This window comes from Cryptomeria japonica, chromosome 6, assembly GCF_030272615.1.
Source record: "Cryptomeria japonica chromosome 6, Sugi_1.0, whole genome shotgun sequence".
Taxonomy (NCBI): Eukaryota; Viridiplantae; Streptophyta; class Pinopsida; order Cupressales; family Cupressaceae; genus Cryptomeria; species Cryptomeria japonica.
In genome coordinates this window covers 618,280,374-618,304,921 of record NC_081410.1, presented here as the reverse complement: position 1 = coordinate 618,304,921, position 24,548 = coordinate 618,280,374, and the positions used below count along the sequence as shown (strand labels likewise).

The window sequence follows — 24,548 nt, the reverse complement described above, 5'->3', positions numbered from 1 at the left end:
TCGAAGGTGCAAGGTGATGAAGGGACCAAACTTGTTGCGAAATTCCTCCATTTGTATCTCAATTCTTTTATATGTTGTATTTATGTTATGTCATAAATGTGGTATTGTTGTAAATGTGCTTTTGTGTTGTCTACTTGGGGACAATGCAAAATGTTGAGATCTCTCTTTTTGGTCTCTTTCATATTGACCCAAAAAGACTTGTGTTGTTCATCTTATGTGCTCTTATTTCATTGTGCTCATAGTTCCATTACATTTGGGGGATGAGGTCAATTCAATACAATCATACTTGATATACATAATTAATTTGATGCGCATACTAACCCTAGTTAGTGGATCCTTTATGTGCTCTATCTTTTTGTCTTGTGACCATTGCCTTTGATTTTCTCATGTTTGGGGATATTTCACTATTGTGAAGAGCTTGTCTTTGGATGCATGTATGCTACCTTAAAGCAATTGCTCTTAGTAAGCATATACAATTGCTTTAATGTGGGGGTGTACACTCTGCTCTTTGTTACACTTTGTACACATACCATCAAGGTTTGGTTTGTACACTTTGATCACACACCAGACATGTTTGGCGCACACTGCAACACCCATTTTGAAGTCAATCTTTGTTCATGCTAATTTCCAAGTTGAGGCTTTATTTTATAATCTTTGTGCTTGGTGCACACTGCAACGTCCATTTTGTAGTCAAGCTTTTCTTTCTTTGTGCCAACATGACTCATAGTAAGTAGATCCTTACTAGACCAAGAGTTCATGTCTTCTCTCTTCTCTTCATGTGTTGCTCCTTTTATCCTGATATTAGATTGATAAGATCCTAAGTCCTTGGGGGCTTGGTGTTTTTTGTCTCTTCGATATCTTGGTGGAAATGTTTTGATGCTATTCTATGCTTTACCAAGAGTATGAGAATAAGTTCATACTCCCACTAAAGTGGGGGCTAAATGTAGTGTCATAAATTGTATCCTTATACAATTTAATACTCAGGCCTCACTTTAGTGCTTTTGCCTTCTTTGCCCTAATTATGCCTAATTCCGCTCACACTAGTGCCAAATCTATGATTTTCATTCTCTGCTCTGATTTTTGGACCTTTATTCAATCGAGATGGATTGGACTATGGTGCTAGGTGCCATAGTCTAGACCGAAAGGGCCCATTTTTGAATCTTCTAATGGTCAGAAATTGTTGAGTGGGAATTGATTTATGATGTCGACCTTCTTCATAATTTCCACAAGTTTCGTGAGGATATGTATAAAAGCAAGTTTTAACCCCTTTTATGGAACATCTCTCAACCATTTCTCAATTACGATTCTTTAAGAGCAATTCAAAAATTCAAGTAAGCAATCGATCAAACAAGTGAAGTAGAGGTCAAGTATTCAGATGTCAAACATTCAAGGTGATATCCATGATCAATATATTGTGAAGACAACCATGAATTCCTACATGACAACATCAACCTTTTTACAAAGGCGTCAAGGAAAAGGATATTCATAAAGAAGGTATAACATTCCAATTCAACATCTTAGTTCTAGATCTATTACTTTTCCATTTCATTCATCATAAAGTTAATTCCAAACCTAAAGGCTGACTTAGGAGAACCCCTATCAATCCAACATCATTTTTCTTCTCTTGTGTGTACAAGTGATAGATTATGAAAAGAATGAGTATAGATCCATAAATTGTGTGTATAAATGATAGATTATGAAAAGAATGAGTATAGATCCATAAATTGTGTGTATAAATGATAGATTATGAAAAGAATGAGTATAGATCCATAAAGTACAATTTGGGACAAATTGAACCAGGATCTTGAATTGTTTAATATAGCATACAATTATAATTGCCACGAAATACATCCTTAAACAAGCACCTTGAATTGTAGGAAGCACATGCAAGGGAGGGTCTCAAACAACACCCCAAATGACACCCTATATTATAATGGACGAATAAACCAACTTCCAGCAGTAGAAAGATTTTAGAAGAAAGCGAACAGAGAAGGAAGAAAGTAGACAGAGAACTTTTAACCACGTTCTTCGAGCTGAAAAAAACCCTAGCTGCACGAGCTACAGACACCGCCTCTAATGGATCTGCAGCAGCTGAATTTTTTAAATAAAATATTTAAAACTTATTTTCTATTTTTATTTATTTTTGGTTAAAGTAGATGTACCTAAGATCTTATAATTTTATTGCTTAAAGTATATATTCAATTAAGATTACTCTGAACTTCATGCCACGGGATCTTTTACTTGGGGTTCCAAGGAATACGATAAATATTCTCATTTCAGGATGGCCAGTAAGTGGATAATATTCCATTATAGTTCGTGACATGCGTCCAAAACACATATTTTTGTTGTTTTCCTTGATGAGACATGATTGATGCCAAGTACGTAAGCACATTGGTCACCCACTACCTTCAAATAACTTCACGAGGCTTCTCATGGTCGTATACAACGCCACAAGCCGAGCCTGTACTGCAACAACGTTTCTGTATAAGGTATGTTACTTAAATTATGGTTTCTCTGTGAATTAGCGTGGGATAGCTTTTCTTTTGTTTGGGAAATCTTAGATGAAAGATGCGAGTAATTTTAAGGTGGCATGGGATAAATTTAGGCACATTTTTAACATTTTGAGAAGTGTTGGATACGTTTAGTTTGGGTCACGTTCTATGATATTTTACTATAGTTCATCAACTCAATGGGTGGTTGTTCGATTGGTGTTATGATGTTGAAAACCATTTGCGAAAGTTGAATGTAGGAATTTATGTAAAGGGTGATACTCTGGTTGATGTAGAGATGATATCTTCTGTTTGCTGGACAAACAAATGCCCTAAAAATTAGACGACTTGAAATATAGTTCATCAACCCAATGGGTTGTAGTCCAATTGGTGTGCAAGGTGGCGGTAAGATATTGAAAAACCATTTGCAAAAGTTGAATATAGGAATTGGTGTCAAGTTTGATACACTGATTGATGGAGAGATGATATCTACCATTTGCTGGATAAGTAAATGCCCTAAGAATTGGTTGTAATCAATGCTTGTGGACCTATTTGTGATACAGAGTTCACCCAAAAAAAGAAAATATGGTTCTTCATAATGGATTATAATCTTTGCAAGTATGTTCTTCATGCTGAAGTCTTGTCACAGAGTTCCTGTAGGGATATTTGAACTTAGGTTTCTTGCTTGCATAACCCTTCACCATTACACCACACTGCTTTGGAGAGTGTGTTGACAGTATTTTACTGACTTGACATAAACAGAATTTAGCATAGTGCAAGTTAAATTACTGAAATACCACTTCATTTCTTGTCTATACATGGCAGCAATGATTGCCATTCCCTTCTCCTTCAGGAAATCCTTAACAGAATAGCCGAACTGATGAACCGGTACACTTTTCTGGTGAGCTTGGGCTTTAAACAGACATAGCTGGAAGTTTAATATAGCATAGAATTATAGTTGCCACGAAATTCTAGTGTAGGAACAAGGATGCCTCCTCTGTATCCACATCTAGCAACTAAATATACATACACCCCCATTCAATCATTACCATAACCTGGTGTAAAATAATGTCACGCATCCCCATGTCTCTGGTAGGTTACAATCAATTGTTAACATAGGGGGCTAGAATTCCAACATTTATTCTCATTCCTTTTTCTTTATTTTTTTTGAAATAAAATTAATGTATATATGAGTTCCTAGAAGGATTAACTGTAGATTTCTAACATATTGAGTAGAGGCTTGTATATCCAGGCAAGGCACACCTGTTACCATCCAAGAAAATCTTAACATCAAAATGCAGTCTCCCAAAACCCCTATTTAGATCTATATACGGAGGTGTATCCCCCAATTGTAAGTTCAATAAGATCCATGAGATCTTTGTTTGTTTTTGTCTTCAATAATCAAGTGAATGGTGTTGATTTCATCCCCAACACAATATTTTTGCTTGACAAACCCCAATATGAGTATAATTTGTGTTAGGAATGATTTAATTCATAGTCTCAAGCAATCAATCTTATCTTAAAGATCTGTTTATCAAAGCATAGAAGTGAGAACTAAGTATTATAGCAATTAGGAGACTAACAAAGTACTTTATATTATCATTATGCAAGATTCATGCATGAAACAAGTAGTAAATGCACAAATTATGAAAATGAATAATGGCTGTTGGAAAATCCCTTAACCAAATCATGTTGCTGGCAATTTTCTTGGATACTGCAACTGAGTTCTAAGGCTGGTCAACATGCCTAGCATCCCAGACAGTACATGTACAAGCATGCATTATGCAGATATAGATTCATTAAGTCATGACAACTGTGAGACAAGGAGGTTATATCATCATATAATTCATATGCAGATGGGCCCTGCTGTATGGGCTCCTTTTTATTTTTTGACAAGAGCAGCTATACGACAATTTGAGCCGATTTGAGATATTATTGTTGCTAGAGCCTAGATGGGATGAAAAACGTTTTGAATTCCTTAGGAGGGTATATTAGTATTTTCTAAGGAATGTTTTTCCTTTGGAAAGAGGAGTAGGGAACAAGGAAAATCTGAGTCCTTATTTTTGAAACTTATAGTCATCAGTCAAACCCAAGTCTTGATGTTTCTATTACAAACCCTTGTCATAATACATGGCTGAAGATATGTGTCCTTTTGAGTTCTAGTTTGACTCCTTATTGACAAAATTCTAGAGTAACACGTTGAGAATGAACTTGAAGACCATTGTGCACCTATGGTACAAATAGGGGAACCCTTTGCATCTCTAGCAGAAATGATTCATTTAGATTGCCTTGATGCCTTCAAATCTTTTACCCATATTAAAGAGAATGTGGTTTTGGTCATGGTGGATCCAGTAAGCACCCTAATTGTAGTCGACAAAGACAGATCGGCAATTTGGTCCTTCATGTGGATCCCAAGTCACCAAAATATTCAATGCTTGGATGTGGTGGGATAACTTGGAGCCAACAATGGCAGCTATACTCTCAAAGAAACAATTTATTTGGTAGATGTTGTTTTAGGTGTACAATGGTTGTAGTCACTTAGGACATTTTCCAAAAATCATCAAGAGAGGTTTCTTACATTCAAGTGAGGGGACCATGAGTACACTATCAAGTCCTTACTATCAAAACAAATCAAGGATGATAATTTTAGTCAAATTGAAATCTTGAAGAAAGGGTATTTTGGCTTCATGGACCACCTATATTGCATGGATGTTGACCTTTTTAGTTGCCAAGAACAATTTTTAGGATTTCCAAAGTTGCTTCGAAAGTATCAAGCTATTTATCAAGATGTACTCTCCCAGATATAAGATTCAAGCATATCATTGAGATTGATCCAGTGAGGGGGCTTGTAGTTGTTCATCCTCATAGGTGAGGTCACTTCCAAAAATCGAAACCAAAAATCGAAAACTGAAAGGCTTGTACAAGAATTGCTAGAAATTGGAATTATTATACCTAGCAAAAGTCCCTATGTTGAATTGATGGTCTTATCCTAAGTTATCGGGTATGCCCTTAAGGCCTCCCACACCTGTACTCTAAGTCACCAGGTTCGAATTCGAATTCGAAGTTCGACAGCTTTGAAATTCGAATGAAGTTCGATGCGGAAAAAATTCGAAATGTATAAAGTTCGAATTAAATTCGCCATATGTAATTTTTAAATTTTTTTTTAATAAATATATGTAATATATCTATAAATTTGCGTAAATAGTTTAACATTGATAAATAGATTTGAAATCATTACAAAAAGATGACACATTTATAAAATATAAACCGTAGGAAACATATGCTTTCACTATCGCAAAGATGTTCTTTTGTCAAAAAGGTACAATAACAGTCAAAAACTTTAGAACTTTAAAACAACTCTAAGTCATCAAGAGCACTTGGCTGGGATGCCAAATCATCATCATCTGTATCACTACTCAGTTCATCATCTGCAAAGTCAGGCTCATCTGCATCTAGCATTGCCATGCCTTCAAGAGTTTGTTGTAAAGAAGTGTTCTTTGCTGATTTGTTCATCAACAATTTCAAATTGCTGCGAACATAGACAAGATCTCCCAACTTTCCAGTCAGCAATTTGTTCCTCTTTTTGGAATGGATGTGGTCAAAGCAACTCCAGTTCCTCTCACAAGCTGATGAACTTGCTCCCTGACTCAAAATTCGAATAGCAAACTCTTGCAGTTCAGGAGCTGATGATCCATAAGAGATCCACCATCTATATCCAGACATACGTGGCGAGTCATATTTGGCTTCTGCCCCTCCAAACATCCCTTCTCCTCTCTTGTATTGCCAACTTTGATCTCTGATTAGTGCTGCAATTTCTGGATTTGGTACATACCTGCTAATGGCTTGGTAAAGCCCTGCCATGATTTCATTATCACCCCTTCTATCAATAGAAAACAACTTAGGCTCCAAAAAGCAAGCTGCTGCATGTAAAGGTGTGTGCATCATTTTCCATCTGCAATCAACTGTCTCCCATATCTGCATATATTCTGCTTCTTCATTGTTTAGTGCTTTTTGAATAGATTCTTTACACCGGTCCATGCTTTCATAAAGCATGCCAAGGCAAGGAGTGTCACCATCAACCATACGAAGCACGTCAACAATTGGTTCACATACAAGCAAGACTTTTGCTGCACTTTCCCAGAAATTGCTGTTTAGGATGATTTGCTCTATGTTCTTCCCCTTGGGGCCTTTAGAAAGCACTGAACTTTCCCACTGATTGGAACGTATAACAGACCTCAAAGCTGCTTTTTCTTCAACCACTCTTTTCAAAGTGATATAATATGAAGCAAATCTTGTTTCACAAGGCCTCAACAATTCCTTTGATGCATGCTGCCTATAAATACTCAATGTGAGACGATGATTCCGTATGAAATTTGCAATTGCTCTCCCTCTATGAATAGCTTCATTTATCCATGGGAATTTAGCCAAGTCATGAAGCAACAAATCGAGACAATGCGCTGCACATGGGCTCCAATATATCTGTGGGTACTTCTCTACAATCAGCCTCCCAGCTCCCACACAATTTGCTGCACTATCAGTTACCACTTGAACCACATTTTCCATCCCTACTTCAAGAATGGCTTCCTCTAATATTTGAAAAATATACTCTGAAGTTTTTTTGTGGTTCATGGTGTCAATGACTTTCAAAAACACAACACCTTCAGGACAAGACACCAAAACATTAATCAATGGCCTTTGACACATATCTGACCATCCATCACTCAATATAGTGCAACCTGTTTCCTTCCAAGTGGCTTTGACATCAGCTAATTTTTCAGTCACTCTATCTTTTGACCTCTGCAAAAGAGTTGTCCTGATAGCCTCTGAACCTGGGGGTGTGTACCCTTTGCCAAACTCTGCAATTTTCTGAACTGCATTGCGGAAATGAGGATTTCTCGCAACATTGAATGGAATAGCACTTGTGTAAAACAAATCAGCAACTGCATCATCCACCTGTTGTTTCTCTACTGGTTTCCAAAAGTTGTTCAGTGTTCCACTCTGTTTTGGTACACTCGCCGCTTCGGATTGCACAGAAGAGGAAGACATGGCAGATGTGAATCTAGATATATCTCCTTCAATTCTCTGTTTCTTTTGTGCCTTCTTCATTTTGCCTACCGTTGAAGCAACCAACTCTTTCTCTAGAATAGCTTTAAGTTCTGGAGTCACACCTATGCATGCTTGAACACCTCCACCTGGACCCCCTGTATTAGCAAGGAAGTGGTCCCTAAGCCTTGTTAAAGTTCCAATGATATTTGCCTGACATATGTTACATTTGATGTGAGTTCCATTTCGGGTCACATGCTTCCATGCCTCAGAAGTTGATTTGGGAGGAGCCATTAAATGAAAATCTGCATGTTTGGAAAGAAAAATAAAAAAACACACTATTTTTATTTCAACCTTTTAAAAATATATAATATTAAACAATATAATAAAAAACCATTAATATAAAATTATAAATTATATAATAATAATATTAAACAATATTATAAACATAAAAAAAATTGACACCATATTAATATCATATAAAAAAATGAAGCAGAGATATATAATATCATATTAATATCATATTGAGGTGTGGCTAATTTCAAGGTAAGTTGACGAAGTTTCTCAATTTATGACTGGCTTCATTAAAGAATAATAAATATTTTAATGATTTGACATATATGATATAACATTGGGAATCTTCCATTCTCTTCATTAAACAATATTATAAACATAAAAAAAATTGACACCATATTAATATTAATTATTAAACATAAAAAATATTAAACCTAAAAAAAATTAATAAAATATAAAAATATATAATATTATATTATAAAATATTAATATAAATCATAAATTTTTAAACATTAACAATTTAACATTATAAACAAAAAAAAAAAAAAAAAATTAAAAAAAATGGCGGCCTACCTGTGCAGGTCGCGGACGTGTCGAGGCTGGCCGGTGGCGTCGCGGAGTGCAGGTGGCGTCGCGGGCTGGTGGCGACGCGGACTGCAGGTGGCGTCGTGGACTGGAGGCGACGCGAGCTGGTGGCGTCGCGGACTGGTGGCGACGCGAGCTGGTGGCGTCGCGGACTGGTGGTGGCATCGCGGACTGGTGGCGGTCGAGCAGAGTGGGCGCCGTTAGCAACTCGCGTGGCGGTCGGGCAGAGTGGGCGCCGTTAGCAACTCGCGTGGGTGTGGTTGCAACTCCTGCGGCCGCCTTTTTATAAAATCCGCCAAAAAACCCTAAAACGCAAACCCAAAAAAATAAAAAAACACTTTAACAAACCCTAAATTTTTTTCCGAATTTAATCGAATTTAATCGATTTTTTGAATAGTTTTTCAAGTTCGCCGAATTTCGAACTTCAAGGTTCAAATTCGGTCGAACTTGGTGACTTAGCCTGTACTAGGTACATCTGGGTATGGGTTCACTCGGGTACACCCAAGGTACGTACTCGAGCATACCCAGGCATACTTAGGGCACCCAAGGGCATTTAGCACAAAAAAAGACATTTTTGACTTTTTTTTGCATCCAGAAAACCTAAAATACCCCTAAAAGCATCATTTCTCTCTCTTCACTCTCTCTTTTCTCATTTTATCTAATTTTATTTTCTTGGGGGGGCACCTAACCCCCACTTTTGGCCCGCAGGGGAACGAAACATTCTCCCACACCCCCTCTATCGTTGGTTTTTTCTCACATCTAACACCTTGTGCAGCCTATCATTGCTGCCCCTCAAACCCATTAGGGTCTCTACTCACAAACCCCCACTAGTTATTGTGATCTCTTGTCATATAAGAAATCTGATTACAATGAGGGGGTTTGGGAGTGGAGACTAGAATCAAGAACTTGGACAACTAAAATGACCACTATTAAATGCCTATTGATAAAGATAAATATTAAATATTCAACTGTCAATGGACATTTTATTTATCTTTATCACTACCATTTTGGCATTTAGCATTGATCAATGATGAAGTATCATACTATCAAATGTATTTAGTTTTATAGTTCTGTATATTTCTTTAAATTTTCAATTTTTTGTATATATATATATATACCCAAGGGAAAAAAATTCTGTATTGGCATAACCATATCCCGTACCTATATCGACAACTTAGGTCTTATCCAAGAAGAAGGTTGAACTCCATCACCTGTGCATTGGCTATAGTCTAAACCTTGATTGACCTTACCAAAAAGGATTCTTTTTCTTGGTTGGAAAGGGCATAGGCTTCATTTGAATAACTCAAAAGGGTCCTTGCTATAGCACTTGTTTTAATAACCTCTTGTTTTTCCCAAACATTTGAAATTGAATGTGATTCTTCCAATTCAGGCTTGATGTAGTATTCTCACAAGGAAATTGACTCATTGTATTTAAAATGTAGAAAGTTGAATGACAGAGAGAAGCACATGTCCACATATAATAAGGAAACGATGATCATCCTATATGCAGTGGCTAAATGGCATCAATTCCTATCTTGCAGTAAGTTTTTCAATCAAGATTGACCATGTTAGTTTGAAACATCTTTTGTCACAAGGAACTCTTATAGGGGAGCAACAAAAATGAATTGAAAAATTGCAGGGGATTTCACTTTGACATATTGTGTAAGATGGGGAAAGATAATGTGGTTGCAGACACTGTCATGTTGAGTTGACACACATTCATTACATCTTTATAAACCAACCCACCTGGTTGGTGTAACTTCTTCAAGACTACTGCAATAACACCACTGCCATTCAGCCCACATAGGATATTGCTGAAGGAAAGAAAGAGAAGGCTTGGTCAATCAAGAATAGCATAATAATCTTTCAAGAATGCATATACTTTTGAATGGGATAACCTCTTATATGGAAGGCCCATGAACATGGGCATTCATCGTCCATTGTTGGGCATCTAGGTTTTCAAAAAACATATAGGAATTTGCTATCTTCTTTTGCCAGAATGTAAAGGCTAACAACCTCAAATTTGTAGCTGACTATGATACTTACCAGGAAAATAAATTGGAGAGCATTCCATCTCTCAGCTTGCATCACCCAAATGCTATCCTTCATCAAAAGTGACGAATTATCTCAATGTACTTGCTTTGGGGATTGTCATGATCCAAAGGTAAAGATGATATATTTTTTTTAGTAAATCATTTGACCAAGTTTGTACATTTCCTTCCTGTAACTAAATTTGGGTCAACTAGGTCAAGGATTGTGAAGGTATATTTTCAGAATGTGTGTAACTTGCATAGGATCTCACAATGTATAATTTGTGATCAAGATTGAATTTTCAAGGGAGCCATTTCTAGCAGAAAATCTTAAAGTTCACAAGGGTAAAATTCAACATGGCCCATCCTTCTACTAAAAATAGATGGGAAAATATAGGCAGTGAACAAATGTTCTTAAGGGATGCCTTAAGATGTATGCTAGAGGACAAACTATCGGAACTATGAGATTAAATCCACTACAATGAAATCTGATTTTATACCATGTAAATCTGAAAGTTAAGTTGTATTTAAATAGAAAACAATCCAAATAGGATTCTTAATTTTTGTAGAATGTCAAATGCAGAAAATAGAATGAACAAACCACAATAAACACATTTACGTGGAGAAACCCTCTGCAGAAAAAACTCCACCAGCGACAAAGGCCAAGAATTATTATTACTTCAATATTTATGTACAATAAATATTCTTCCTCAATGCTCAATAACCTGTATAACAAAATAGTTCTTCAGACTTGCAAACTACACTTTGAATCATGACTATTCTTTTCTCCCAACACATTTATAGCTCTCCAACTTGGGTATCCAAAACCATAGGGAATGTGAATTGAAGAGTCACGTGTTTCTCTTGACCTTCCAAACCTTTCCCTCCAAAAATCCACACCCAACTTGAGAAGATAAGCTTGTAACTTATTACATGTCAATTGTGGAATATGAATAGTCACTTTATCCTCCAAGCTAGGCATTCCATTTTGTCGAACCAAAAAAACACAAAATATGGGATTCCAGCAGTCACTTGATTGTTCTTTTCCTCTCCTAGGCATCCACCTTGGAAAGGGTAATCAATTCACAATAACAATTTATAGTTGCTTATTATTTATTAACCCCACTTTCCATGATGAATATATTTACTATAATTTTTGGGAGATAATTTTTTATCCCTAACACCTTATGTGTCTACGTACACTTTCCAAAGATGTTGGAATATAATAAAATGTCTTTACAAAGGATTTACAAGGTGAATGACACCTTAATTTTAACAGAAACAAGGTAAATGGATAGATGGGTTGTACTTGGCAGGGTACTGATACAACACTAAATTCCACTCCATGATCAAGATGAGTCCTTTCAAGATATTTAATGTTATGAGCCTCCGTCACCTCTCAACTAGGTTGCCCATTGTGGGAAGCTATCGGCAACACTTGACACATTGGAGGAAAAGGGGCCCAATTCAATGATGCAATACAAATAGCTGCAACTAAAAATAACTCACAATGCTCAACATAAAGGAAAACAAAACTTCAAATTAATTTATTGATGACAAAAAAATTTGCAATACAAATTATAAAAATGGCCTTCATGGCCTCTGATATTTTATCTCTCATTTCTCCCATAATCTTCAACTCTGCCCTCTTGGCTTTGTATGCTACTTTATCTTCTTAGCAGCCCACTCTTTCCCACGCCTTCTTTTCTATCACTTCTTTTCCCACTCCATCCTTCCATCCATCTCCCAGCTTTCCCACCTCTTCTCTATTCAGATTTTCTGTTTATCAAATTTTAATTCAATGCTGCTATAACAGCCTCCCCCCCACTTAGTCTCATGTAGCAGCAGCTATACATATTTCTGAATTAAATAAGCTCCAAAGTGGCAGCTTTCTCCACTACTCCTACACCTTCCTCCTTATCTTGTGCGCCTACTTCTTTCTAAATGTTTTCTGCCATTCTTAGCTTTCAGTTTTGCTGATATAAATGACCCAAGAATGGGAATCCATTTGCCCATGTAGCCCCATCTTTTAATTTCCTTTGTAATTTGCAAATTTGGAATGATTTCCACTTTCCATAATGAAGCATCTATTATAGTTGTCACTGCCTCCCACTACTCTATATTTACACCATTTTTTAGGAATTTGATTCCCTTCCCCCAAAAATAAAATGCCACAACTATTTCAATGCCTCCAAGAAGGCATAGAGAAAGTTGTTACAAACTCTGCCGTATCACCTTCCAAGCATCTAAAACAAGGTGCACTGCATTTAATTCCCATAGGCAGGTAGGATGTTGGTAATGGTTACTAACTCTCCATTCTGGCACGGGCAAGCAGGCTGCTCCCACATCAGAGGCACTTGGTAGAAAGTTTGTGAGCATAGGCTTACAAAAGTGGAGTTGAGTGATAGAATCACCCTTTGAGATTGCAAACAATCTACAACAAACTCCTTCACTATGACAATTGCACATGAAACTATTTCTTTTTCCTCTTCTTCCAGCATTTCACAAGAAAAACTGTTACCCTTCTTCCACAATGGCTCTCTTGTCTCTTCTTCTTCGTTGTGTGATCCAACCCACCATCAATTGATCTCCTCCACCAAATATCCTCTCCACTCTTCCCCTCTTTCGCAGATTTCAATCCACCACGAATTGACCACCTCCACCAAGTTTCACCTATACAACCTTTCACAACTTCCACATACAAATATGCAACATTTATATTCCACCTTGTCACTATACCATCCTCTTTCTCACTCACTTTAGCAGACAAATCCATCTCAAGTTCTTAATTACAATATTCATAAAAATTTACCTCTTCTGCTGCAACATCTTCTTCATCACCTCTCACTGCAACTGCAAATTCCTTTGGTAAGTCATCTTCTTTCTCATTCTCTTCACTCGAAGTGATCTCTTCTCCAAGCAACGGGTCGTCTTCATCAGGTCCTCGATCAACCTCTACTACAACTTCAACTTTGTTCTCTTCTTTCATGCCTTAAACAAGACATGCAACTCCATCATCCCTTTCAGTTGCAACCAATGCATTCCACTCTACCTTCACTGCTGCAATCCTCATTAACAAATCATCTCTTACTCTTTCTATTTCCACATTCTCCTTTTTATCAAAACATACATGAAAATTTGAGTTTACCTCATTACCTTCTATTGCAACTTTCGCTCCACCTACAATCAATTTATCCCATTCTTCTTCAATCTAGATTAGTAAATAATCTTTCTCATTTTCACATGTATCCTCTAAAGGATTCTCTCTTGTTGCAACCTCATTATCCTCACATCCATTTCCATAATAACATTTAGAAAAATTAAATTGTACATGATTTACCTTCACCATTGCAATTCTTTCTTCAGTATCAATCATTGTATCATTGAAACATAAATCAAATTTGGCACTTACCTCATCAAAATCTGATATTTCTCCTTTCATTACTGCTGCAACACAATTTTCAATCTCCTCACATCCATCCATTTCATTCACATCATTCACATGCAAATCAGAATCATCAGTAAACTCACAAAATGAAAGTTTTACCTTTTCTTTTATGGCTGCAACTTGGCTGTTTTGTCCTTCAATATCCTCCATTTCACTCAACTCTTTTGTTGCTGCTGCAACCTCTGTATTTTAATCCTCCATGTTTTCTAATAGACATTCCTCAGCTTCAAGTTCATCAATCTCTTCATTTTCATCCTCTATGTCACATGCATGACACTCTGCTACTTCTTCTTTCTTTCCTGCATTCAAAACATCATTTGAATAATAAGGATCAACATCACTTCTTTTGTGATGAAGCGTTCTTCTCTTTTCCAACCCTTCTTATATTTCTTTCACTTGCTGCTTCAAATTTATAAATTCTTCTCTCATTTGATCTCTTATTCTCTCTCATTTTTTTGAGTCCAGGAATTGTTAAATCCATCTAATGACAGAAGTCTTCTTTCTCTTTCTCTATTCCATACTCAAAGAATCACAAGGCCTCAACATAAAGCCTCTAAGTATCTCCTCTTGCATGCACGTTCATCTACAAGCAAATATCCACACACTCTCCACCCTCGAGTCCTAGTGCAAACTACCTCCAATCGGTGCTTCTGCTTGGACACTCAAGAACTCTCGCTTTGATACCACTGATGTAGTTAAAACAACTGCAACTAAAAATAACTCAATGACAAAAAAAATTACAATACAAATTACAAAAATGGCCTTCGTGGCCTCTGATATTTCATCTCTCATCTCTCCCATAATCTTCAGCTCTGCCCTCTTGGCTTTGTATCCTACTTTATCTTTCTTAGCAGCCCACTTTTCCCATGCCTTCTTTTCTATTACTTCTTTATCCACTTCATTCTTCCATCCACATCCCACCTTTCCTACCTCTTCTCTGTTCAAATTTTCTGTTTATCAAATCTTAATTCAATGCTGCTATAACAGCCTCCCCCCCACCCAGTCTCACGTAGCAGCATCTGCCCATATATATATATATATATCTGAATTAAATAAGCTCCAAAGTGGCAACTTTCTCCACTACTCCCACACCTCCCTCCTTATCTTGTGCGCCTACTTCTTTTTAAATGTTTGCTGCCCTTTTTAGCTTTCAGTTTTGCTGATATAAATGACCCAAGAATGAGAATCCATTTCCTCACGTAGCCCCATCTTTTAATTTCCCTCTGTAATTTGCAGATTTGAAATGATTTCCATTTTCCATAATGAAGCATCTATTATAGTGGTCACTGCCTCCCACTACTCTGTATTTATACCATTTTTAGGAATTTGATTTCCTTCCCAAAAAAATAAAATGCCACTACTATTTCAATGCCTCCAAGAAGGCACAGAGAAAGCTGTTACAAACTCTGCTATATCACCTGCCAGTGTCGAAAACAAGGTGCGCTGCCTTTAATTCCCACAGGGAGGCAGGATGCTGGCAACAGTTACTAACTCTCCATTCTGGCACGGGCAGCCAGGATGCTCTTGCATCATTCAATATGTTTCTGTTCTGTTTGATTGGAAATGCAACTATCGCTCTTTATTTTCCTAGGTGTTGTTATACTTATTCTGTAATATGTTGAATTATATTTTATGATAATGATCTAGGTGTTACATTCTTAATGATGTTTTGAGTTGCTTATTTTACTTCTGAAGCATAAAAGTAATATTAAAACTGCATTGGTGTGTGTTCTGATTGTGAAGGATAGCATTCATTACATTAATTTTTTTAAAAGATTCGGATAGTGCATTTGTTCATGCTTATGCTGGCAATAACCATGTGTGATAGACAAGTTGCAAGCTGACACTTTTAAGTAGTACCATTAAAAGACTATTTCTTTTCTTATGTTCTTTCTTTATTGCATTAGTACATTTGTAGCATGGTCACTTACCTTGAGGTCAGTTTATTTGAAAAACTTTTGGAACAAAGTTGTTTGTAAGAAGAGTGATACTTTTAATGTGATTAAAAGGGAAATTACTATGAGATTGTAACTGATGTAACCGCTTTATTGCAGGGTGGCTCTACTCAAATGGCTAGAAGTGAAGTGATCAATAAACAAGTAATCTTCAAGGATTTTGTTACTGGAATGCCAGAGGAGTCCGACATGTCATTAAAATATAACAAACTAACCTTGCAACTGAGTGATGTATCACAAGATGTTCTTGTAAAGAATTTGTATTTATCATGTGATCCTTATATGCGATTCCGCATGGCAAATAATGTTCCCAACTCAGCCCCTTTTATGCCTGGATCTGTAAGATTTTCTTGCTTAATGCTTTTACTGAAAAATCAGTTAACTTTCATGTGAAAAATGTACCACTTTCTGGTTTTCCTACGCATCGGTGGAAAGAAATGGATGCAAGATTAAGTAGCATATGCTGATTCAGTTGGTGAATTTTGAGGCAATGAAGGGAATCCCATGATAAAAACCTTTCAGTTTAGCATTAGATAACTTACTAGTTAGTGAGTGATATATAATGAGTAAAAAGATATTTTTACTTTTGCAGGTTAGATTTAATAGTTTCCTGTATTTACTGTATAGGATCAAGTCTGATACTTCAGAAAATGAAGATAAATTTACTCACCTGAATATTGTTTCCTGAAGAGTTCAAAATATATCCAATTTACCTTAATTTCTGTGCCAATAAAAATTGAACTTTTCATAACTGCAGAATTATATCACTTGGCACTATTTCTTTCAGTCTCATCTTGCACTAGATTTGAATGAAATAAACTTTTTCTTGTACTAGTTCAAGATTGAGTCAATTAGAATTGAAAACAAATAACCCAAGGTGACTCGTGGCAATGATTATAATTAAGGAATTCGGATCTATATGCAGGTCATAACTGGCTTTGGCATCTCCAAAGTTATCATTTCAAATCACCCTGAATTTGAACAGGGTGATTTTGTATCGGGTTTTACTGGATGGGAAGAATACAGCATTATACCAGGCGGCATCAACTTGAAAAGATCAAGTATACGGATGTACCTCTATCATATTACTTGGGAGTTTTAGGTAATGGCATAGCAGGCCATATTCCTATTTTTGAATCCTTATTGTTTGGATTACATGAGATGTTGTTTGATCAAATATGCATTTATTGTTTATAGAATCCTTATCATTTGGGGTTGAATGATTTTTTTTAGTAAATAGGTATTTGGTCGATGGTTATTCTGTTATGATCTCTAAAGTTCTAAACTGCTTTTCAAAAGAATAATTGATAAACGTGGGTATGATTATACTGATGGAAGCAACTTTATTTTTCCCTTCATAGTATTGAGACTTAGACTTGTCTTGGTATCAAACTCAGGCTAGTCTCCCTCGACACATTTTTGGCTTGAACTCATATTTGGCAAAAAACTTGGCAAAAACTTGATATGACTCAACAAATTAGAAAGCTCTAAATTATGTATCAGCAAGGTAAGAAAACAGTTGGCTTGATGATGGAGATGCTTGGACCTGCTAGCATGCTCCCTGAGTACATTATTATTATCACTGTACATACTACATAAGACTGAGCTGTACCCCATTGTTGGCTGCATTTATTGAGGAAAACTAGCACACCAAGAAAAATTATAGAGAATAGCAACAATGTGCCATTGACAATTGTATATTGCAAAGGAAAGAGATTACAATGTAAAAATCATACAAACATGAGAAGCCTTGCATTTTCTGATCAAAATGCAGCTGAGTATCAAAAATACTTTAATAGAGAGAAACTGAAAAAAAGTGAGAGTGCTGTATTCATCTTCCTGACAATAAGGCCCCCAATCTGGAAAATCTTCAGATGCTTCCTCAGACAAATCTTCAGGCCTCTTTATCTACTTTCTCAATACTGAAGTGACACTGCTCATTATTTATTGGCAGGGTCTCCATAGACATTTTCTCACCAGCAATTGCTGACATTTACTACTCGGACAATATAATTTTCCTCACAGAAATCACGATCCTCTTCAATGAGTTATCTGCATAAAGCATTTGATATGTATAAATACTTTTACTGCCCAAAACATTATATATGCCATTGTCAAGCTCTTTATGGAGAAAGTTGGCACACCCTTTTTTTTGACAATGGGAAGCTTAAGTATAAGAATTTGTTCATCCACTATGTTAGCATTCTCTGTTTCTTTTGCATCAAATTTAGAAGTTCTTTGCCTACTGACACATACAATGATGACTTATCACTTGTAACGCAATGAATGATAATTTTTTCTACCATTATTGCATTAACTAGCTTATAATTCTCATTATTGTAGAAACACATTTACAGGAAGACTAACAATCTCTTCCTCGTTTGCTCTAAGAATTGCTCATTGGTGTTATTCTATTAATGGGAATGCCTGCTCTATAGTTCCAGATTTGCTGGCAGCAGGAATATGATTTCAAATTAACCATGCTTGTCAATTGGAAATTTGCAGATCGTTTTGGTCATTCAGGCACATGAAATCTTAAGAAATTTTTTGACTGTTAAAATTTATTTTTAACCTGTATTTTAATTGTCATTCATTGAGTTTGAGTGCTGTGAAAGTTTTAAAAAGTTCTGAATGGTTAATTTTATGAGGAAATAAATATCAAATTTTAAATTGAGGTAATGAATAAATATTGTTTTATTTGAATTTACAGCCTGTAAACACTTACGGTCTACTTTTCCAGTAATATGCAGCCTAAAAACCAAAAATACAGGCTACAGACCATCAAATTTCAGGCCTGATTGGCTGGCAGTGGTTGATTGGTTGCCCTGATTCCTGAAAGAGAAAATAAAAACAAAGCAAGCGGTGGTAGAAGGTGGTGAGAAAGATGGAATAATATTTTTTTTTCTATAATAGCAACTTTGGATGTGCTCGAGAGATATCCTGTTTTTATGAAGTTTTGACTTTCAAAATAAACAAGTAGTTGAGTGATAACTGATACTGGCATTCGGTATCATTAATTCTAAACACTTTTAAACTTTGAATGGTTAGATAAAGGCAATTTTGGCAACTTGAGTTGCATAGATTGTATCAGGCAATATGAACTATGCCTTCTTTTCCCAGACCAAATATAAGAGTTGATATAAATGTTTCAAGTTAAAAATTCTTTCTGGATGAGAGTTCACAATAATCTTTAAACTCATGGTGAATATAAGCTTTAAGTTCTGTTCACATTTATTATGTTAATCAGAAATCTATGGCTGTATCTCTGGCTAGTTTCTTTGGCTGTCAAGATACTGATAATTGTTGAGAATTATGAGGTTTAAATGTCTCTGGAATTGGTGGGGTTTCTGTCTTCAGAAGACAAATAAGAAATTTCTAGTACTCATTTCTGATGCCAGTTATCTTACAGGAATGCCTGGACTCGCAGCATATGTTGGGTTTTATGAAGTAAGCTCCCCTAAAAAAGGGGAAAGTGTTTATATCTCTGCAGCTGCTGGGGCTGTTGGTCAGCTTGTTGGCCAGTTTGCCAAGTTGCTTGGCTGTTACGTTGTTGGGAGTGCTGGCACCCAACAGAAGGTTACATTTAGCTTTTTCTTGTTTCTAATTTTTGTGTCTTCCACAATTTGAAATACTTTCTTCTGGGCACGTAAACGAGGGATTTTACTCAAAAGTGCCAGGTCACCCAAACCATTCAGCATTGTAGTTATAGTTTTACTTTTTTTAAAGCTCACAAGTTGCAAGCTATAGTGAGGATATGGGTGCCTGATAGACATATAGTTACTCCACTGCCTCAAATCAACATCAATCATGTCAACTATGGACTTAATCGTAATGCTTCAGTTTGGCTGCATTTAGAGGTCATGAATATGAATGACTATGGCTATGCTGACTCCAGATCTCTGTCATGCAGGTAGACTTATTGAAAGATAGGTTCGGTTTTGATGAGGCATTCAACTACAAAGAAGAATCGGACTTAAATGCTACTCTCAAGAGGTAATGCATATTCAACAAGACTTTATGGCTAGCTTACAATCCTTGTGATATAATATTAATTTGATCAAAAGATGCAATACATTGTCTGTCTCTTCTATGAATATTGAAATGGAACTATAATGCTTTATACTCCAACAAGAAACCAAATTGGAATGCTTTATTATTTTTATTCCTTTTTTCTAAGTTTATTGTATTACTTCCTATTATTACTTGCCATTTAGTGTCAGAGCTATAGTTGTTTGAAAATTGAAAATGGAACCAGTATGTCTGTTAACTTCATTTAATTTATCTTTTTGGTATGATAATTCCTACAAGATTTCCAATGGTACCATCTACAAAAGATAATAACTGTGCAGAATTTTGAATTTCGTTTTTTTAAAATTTGGGGTTAAATGCTTTTTGACTGGAGCTATGAACTGGTAAGGCCACATACGGGGGAACCTTATCCCCAACATGAGCACTCAACAATAACACCCTGGTAGGGATTTGAACCTTGGTGGCAAGAATCACAACACCACAATTTAACCATCACATTAGCTATTATCTTATAAAATATTATCATTTTTTCATTTTTCGATTCCCTTTAAGATCATTGGGCAGAACATGAATTTGTTCAAGAAGATATAGAGACACTACTCCTAATATGTACCATTGTGATTGATAGAGGAGGTTTGTTAGGTCCCGGATACAACTGAGAGCGGGGGGGGGGGGGGGGGTGTGAATCAGTTGTCTAATAAATTCAAACAAAAAACAACTTAACCAACCTTAATGCTTAATACCGGTAAATCAAATTTTATGCCGGTAGATAGTTTATCAGTTAATTACAGTACCGGTAAAGATTAATGTATGAAACAGAAAGACAATAACATCCACTACACATAACACCATTATTTGTACGTGGAAACCCTGTAAAGGGAAAAACCACGGTGGGAAACCTTACCCACAATCAGATGATACTACTGCAGATAGTATGTGTATACAAATGGGGTCTGCACATGCAAAAAGGCCAAGCGCCTAGAGCTCACTGCTCAAACACAAATAGGAGTCACACTGAATACAATTGGATGGTTAAATCCAATAATAATGTACTGCTCAAAATAACATCTTCATATGCTGGATTCAGTACCGGTTCAGTTCTGATATGCCTTCACAAAAACCTTGCTTCACCTTAAATGATGTCTGCGTGTATAGCTTTGCTTATTCTCACATATACCTTCTTATAATTCTTTTTCCCAATCGCCTATCGATCTTACAAATAAGATCTTACATATATACCATAACCTAAGACCAATTTTAGTAGGTCGGCTCTAAAAGATATTACAATAAAATCAATTTAGAAGTAAATCAATAACCGATGCAATATCCGATTCAACATGTCGGCTTAATGCATTTACAATAACAACAAAATCATCTCCAAAGCGTGCCGTGCTGATCTGGAATAGATAAGCCTACCGGTGCTTAATCTGGACCTATTTGCCAGTAACAACAAATATGCAAACACAAATAATCCAATGAACATATCTCCAAGACAAAGTGTCCAAACAATGTCTTCGACATAACCAGATGTTTTCCATGTCATTCAAAGTGCCCGTGAACAATATATCCTGCCAGTGTACCAGATACCAGTGACTATGCATAAAGTCACTTGCTTGCCGGTGAATATAACCATTTCTCCAAAGTGCCAGAGTTGATAAGTGTTGATAGGTGTTGACATCAATGACAAAACCATACCAAAATACCAACAAGGTTCTCTTGCTTAAAATTGGGTGAGAAATTTATATGCAGACTAACTTAGAATCTTAGGCTATGGCTAATTCACATCTTGAACCCTAAGCTATGGACATCAATGAAAAAATCAACTTGCATCTTGTAACCTTTTAACCTAGAAGCCTTTCTCAAGATATTTTTGAGAAGAGTCTTGAGCATCTGTAGAGTGTCAACCCTATAGAGTATCATGATCATCCTCAATTCAACTATCCTTTGCATCCTTGACAATAACAGCTTGTGAAGCCTACTCAACCTATGTTGTCCCAATCCATGGGGACACTAGACTCAGAGCATGTTAGCAGCCTATTGGTACTTGTTTCTTTTTTATGAGAGAAAAAGTTGACATCCAGTGATGTGAAGGCCATGCATATCCAGTTAGTTGAGTGTTATACAAGGATGAAAAAATAATTTCATAATTCAGATATGTGAGGCTGGCATTTTAAAGTAAAAGCTATATGTTTTCAGAAAACTGTAGACTACTAAACCCACCCCTTTTACCCCTTCATCCCACTCCACATAAAAAAGGAAAAAAACACTAAACTATTTTAACTATTTTTTGAGGAAGTAACTTATCTATGCAATGACAGGACAGATTTGATTTGGAACAGAAATTTATTTATTTATGCATAGCCTATATTAGCCCTTGACCCTTTCTTAAATTTGAATGTACTACTGAAATTAAATTAACCAGAAGAAAACAAAATAAAATATATTTCAGAACTTGTATAATTCTTTGGTGAAAGAACATTTCATTTCTGAGAGACAGTGGAGTGGCATATCTTTGATAAGCATATTCTGATTTCGTCATAATGGGGGTGATGTGAATATTACAGTGAGATAACTATTATCTTGTAACTTTCCATTATCTTCGAATCAGGTATGCCAGATCTAGTCAAGTTATACCGTTGATAGATTGTGAGTATATTTTTTTAAAGTTTGTGATTCTTTACATATTTTACCTGCACCTTGTACAAACAAGCAATTTTTATGTTTCCAAAGACTTCATATGAAATACACAGTTTTTTTTCCAAAATAAAAAACTCCCCTTTTCAGCCATAAGTGATGTTACCATCTGCCATGCTACACTTTGTATGTTGTGAAGTTAGCAGTGATCATCCGTTTGATTTTTGCAATGATCTGAAATAGTCTCTATATATACTATAAAATGTTATCCCGCATTACAAAGGATTGAAAAGAGAAACTTTGTCTAGACCACATTTTGATTTTCTCATTTGTTAATCAGATTTATAATCATTTTACTTTTTCACAGTTCGTTTCTATGTAGCATATGGACAACTTTACAACCATTATACATTTTTAACTGTATTCACTTTGGCATTCCTTGCATTTGATATGACAACCATGTTATGGTGCACTGTGTTCTTTTGCTTTATGATGGAGTCAAATTGCTCATTCTATCTGAATAATGTTTCCTCTCACGAGCTTAATAGTTTCACACGACTTGGATGATAGTAAAATGAAGAGTTTCCTATTTTCTTCAGAAAAGAAAACACCACCATTTCTAATTTCTTATGGCATACTTGAATTATTTTTCACCGATGCATGCAAATACACATCAATGCTCCAGTTAAACAAAAGCAGTACATATGAGATGGGCTTGTTGATAAAGAAGTTGCTGACATCTTTTTTTTTTAAATGTTACTGATGATTCCTTTGCTGCAAACATTAAAAATATGTTTTTTTCAATTTAAATGATGATTCCTTACCTTGTAGCAAATATTGAAAAGGTATCTAAGAAAATTATAAACAATGATTTCCAACATTGAAGAAAACACTGGACAAGATGCTATTATGACTGAAACATTGATAAAAGTGTCTTTTTATGTAATCCAGGTACCTTCCAAATGGGATCGACATCTACTTTGAGAATGTGGGTGGTGATATCCTTGAATCAGTTCTTGAAAATATGAATGTTCATGGACGTATTGCTGTTTGTGGGATGATCTCACAATATAATCTGGAGGAGGGAAAAGGTATAAAGAATCTAAGACAACTTATATATAAGCGGATAAAAATGGAAGGTTTCTGTGAACCTGATTATTTGCATATGTACCCTGAGTTTGTTGAGAAAGTAAGAGGCTATCTGAAAGAAGGAAAAATAGTTTATATTGAAGATACTGCAGATGGTTTGGAGAATGCACCATCAGCGTTTGTCGGTCTTTTTCATGGTAAAAACATTGGAAAACAGATTGTACACATATGTGACGAATAATGGAAAGGAAATATGGCTGTCTGATGAGAGCAATTGTCTGGTATCAAGAAGTTTAAGCTATATAGTCTAGTGTAGACACATTTGTTTTCAAGACTCCCAATGTAACATATTTATTCTATAATGAGGATAATGCCTGCTAAGGTCCCGTTTGTTGACAATCCTTTGTATAAATAGAATCAATTTTCCTTTGGTAATCCATAATAAACCCTCAGTTCTCGCCCTCTAACCTTTTCTTCTAGATTGAAAAGTTAGGTTTCAAGAAATATTTTCTGTACAGATCTTGATTTGATAATAGTGTATTTTCTAAAAGTAGACACTACAAGATGTCTAGAACTTCAAAAAGTTGGGAGGAGGTTCTCTGCATTGGTTCTCTCAAGGTTTCAAACTTATAAAAGAAAAGTTAAGCACTCTTCCAAGATATCGAGTCACTGATTAGAGACTGGTACAACCTAACATCCGCTAACAATTATAGAAAAGTTATTATATGGGATTCATTGCTGTTATAGAAATTGAGCAAATCTATATTGAATAGGATGATTTAAATAACACCCCACCCCATAATACCCACACACAAGTATTGTAAATCACCATTCTGCGTGTAGAATCACTATTAATCACTCATCATCCCCCTCATACACACACATGTATTGCAGGGATGGACCAAAATGGTTCTTGTCATCCTATTGCTTCTTCTTTTTTAAATCCAACTGC

At 35.9% G+C, this 24,548-nt stretch overlaps 1 pseudogene; it reads left to right on the top strand.

The window, feature by feature from the left end:
• The first annotated feature begins 1,976 nt into the window (after positions 1 to 1,976).
• Positions 1,977 to 24,031, top strand: LOC131055012 (2-alkenal reductase (NADP(+)-dependent)-like; annotated as a pseudogene).
• The last annotated feature ends 517 nt before the right edge of the window (positions 24,032 to 24,548 follow it).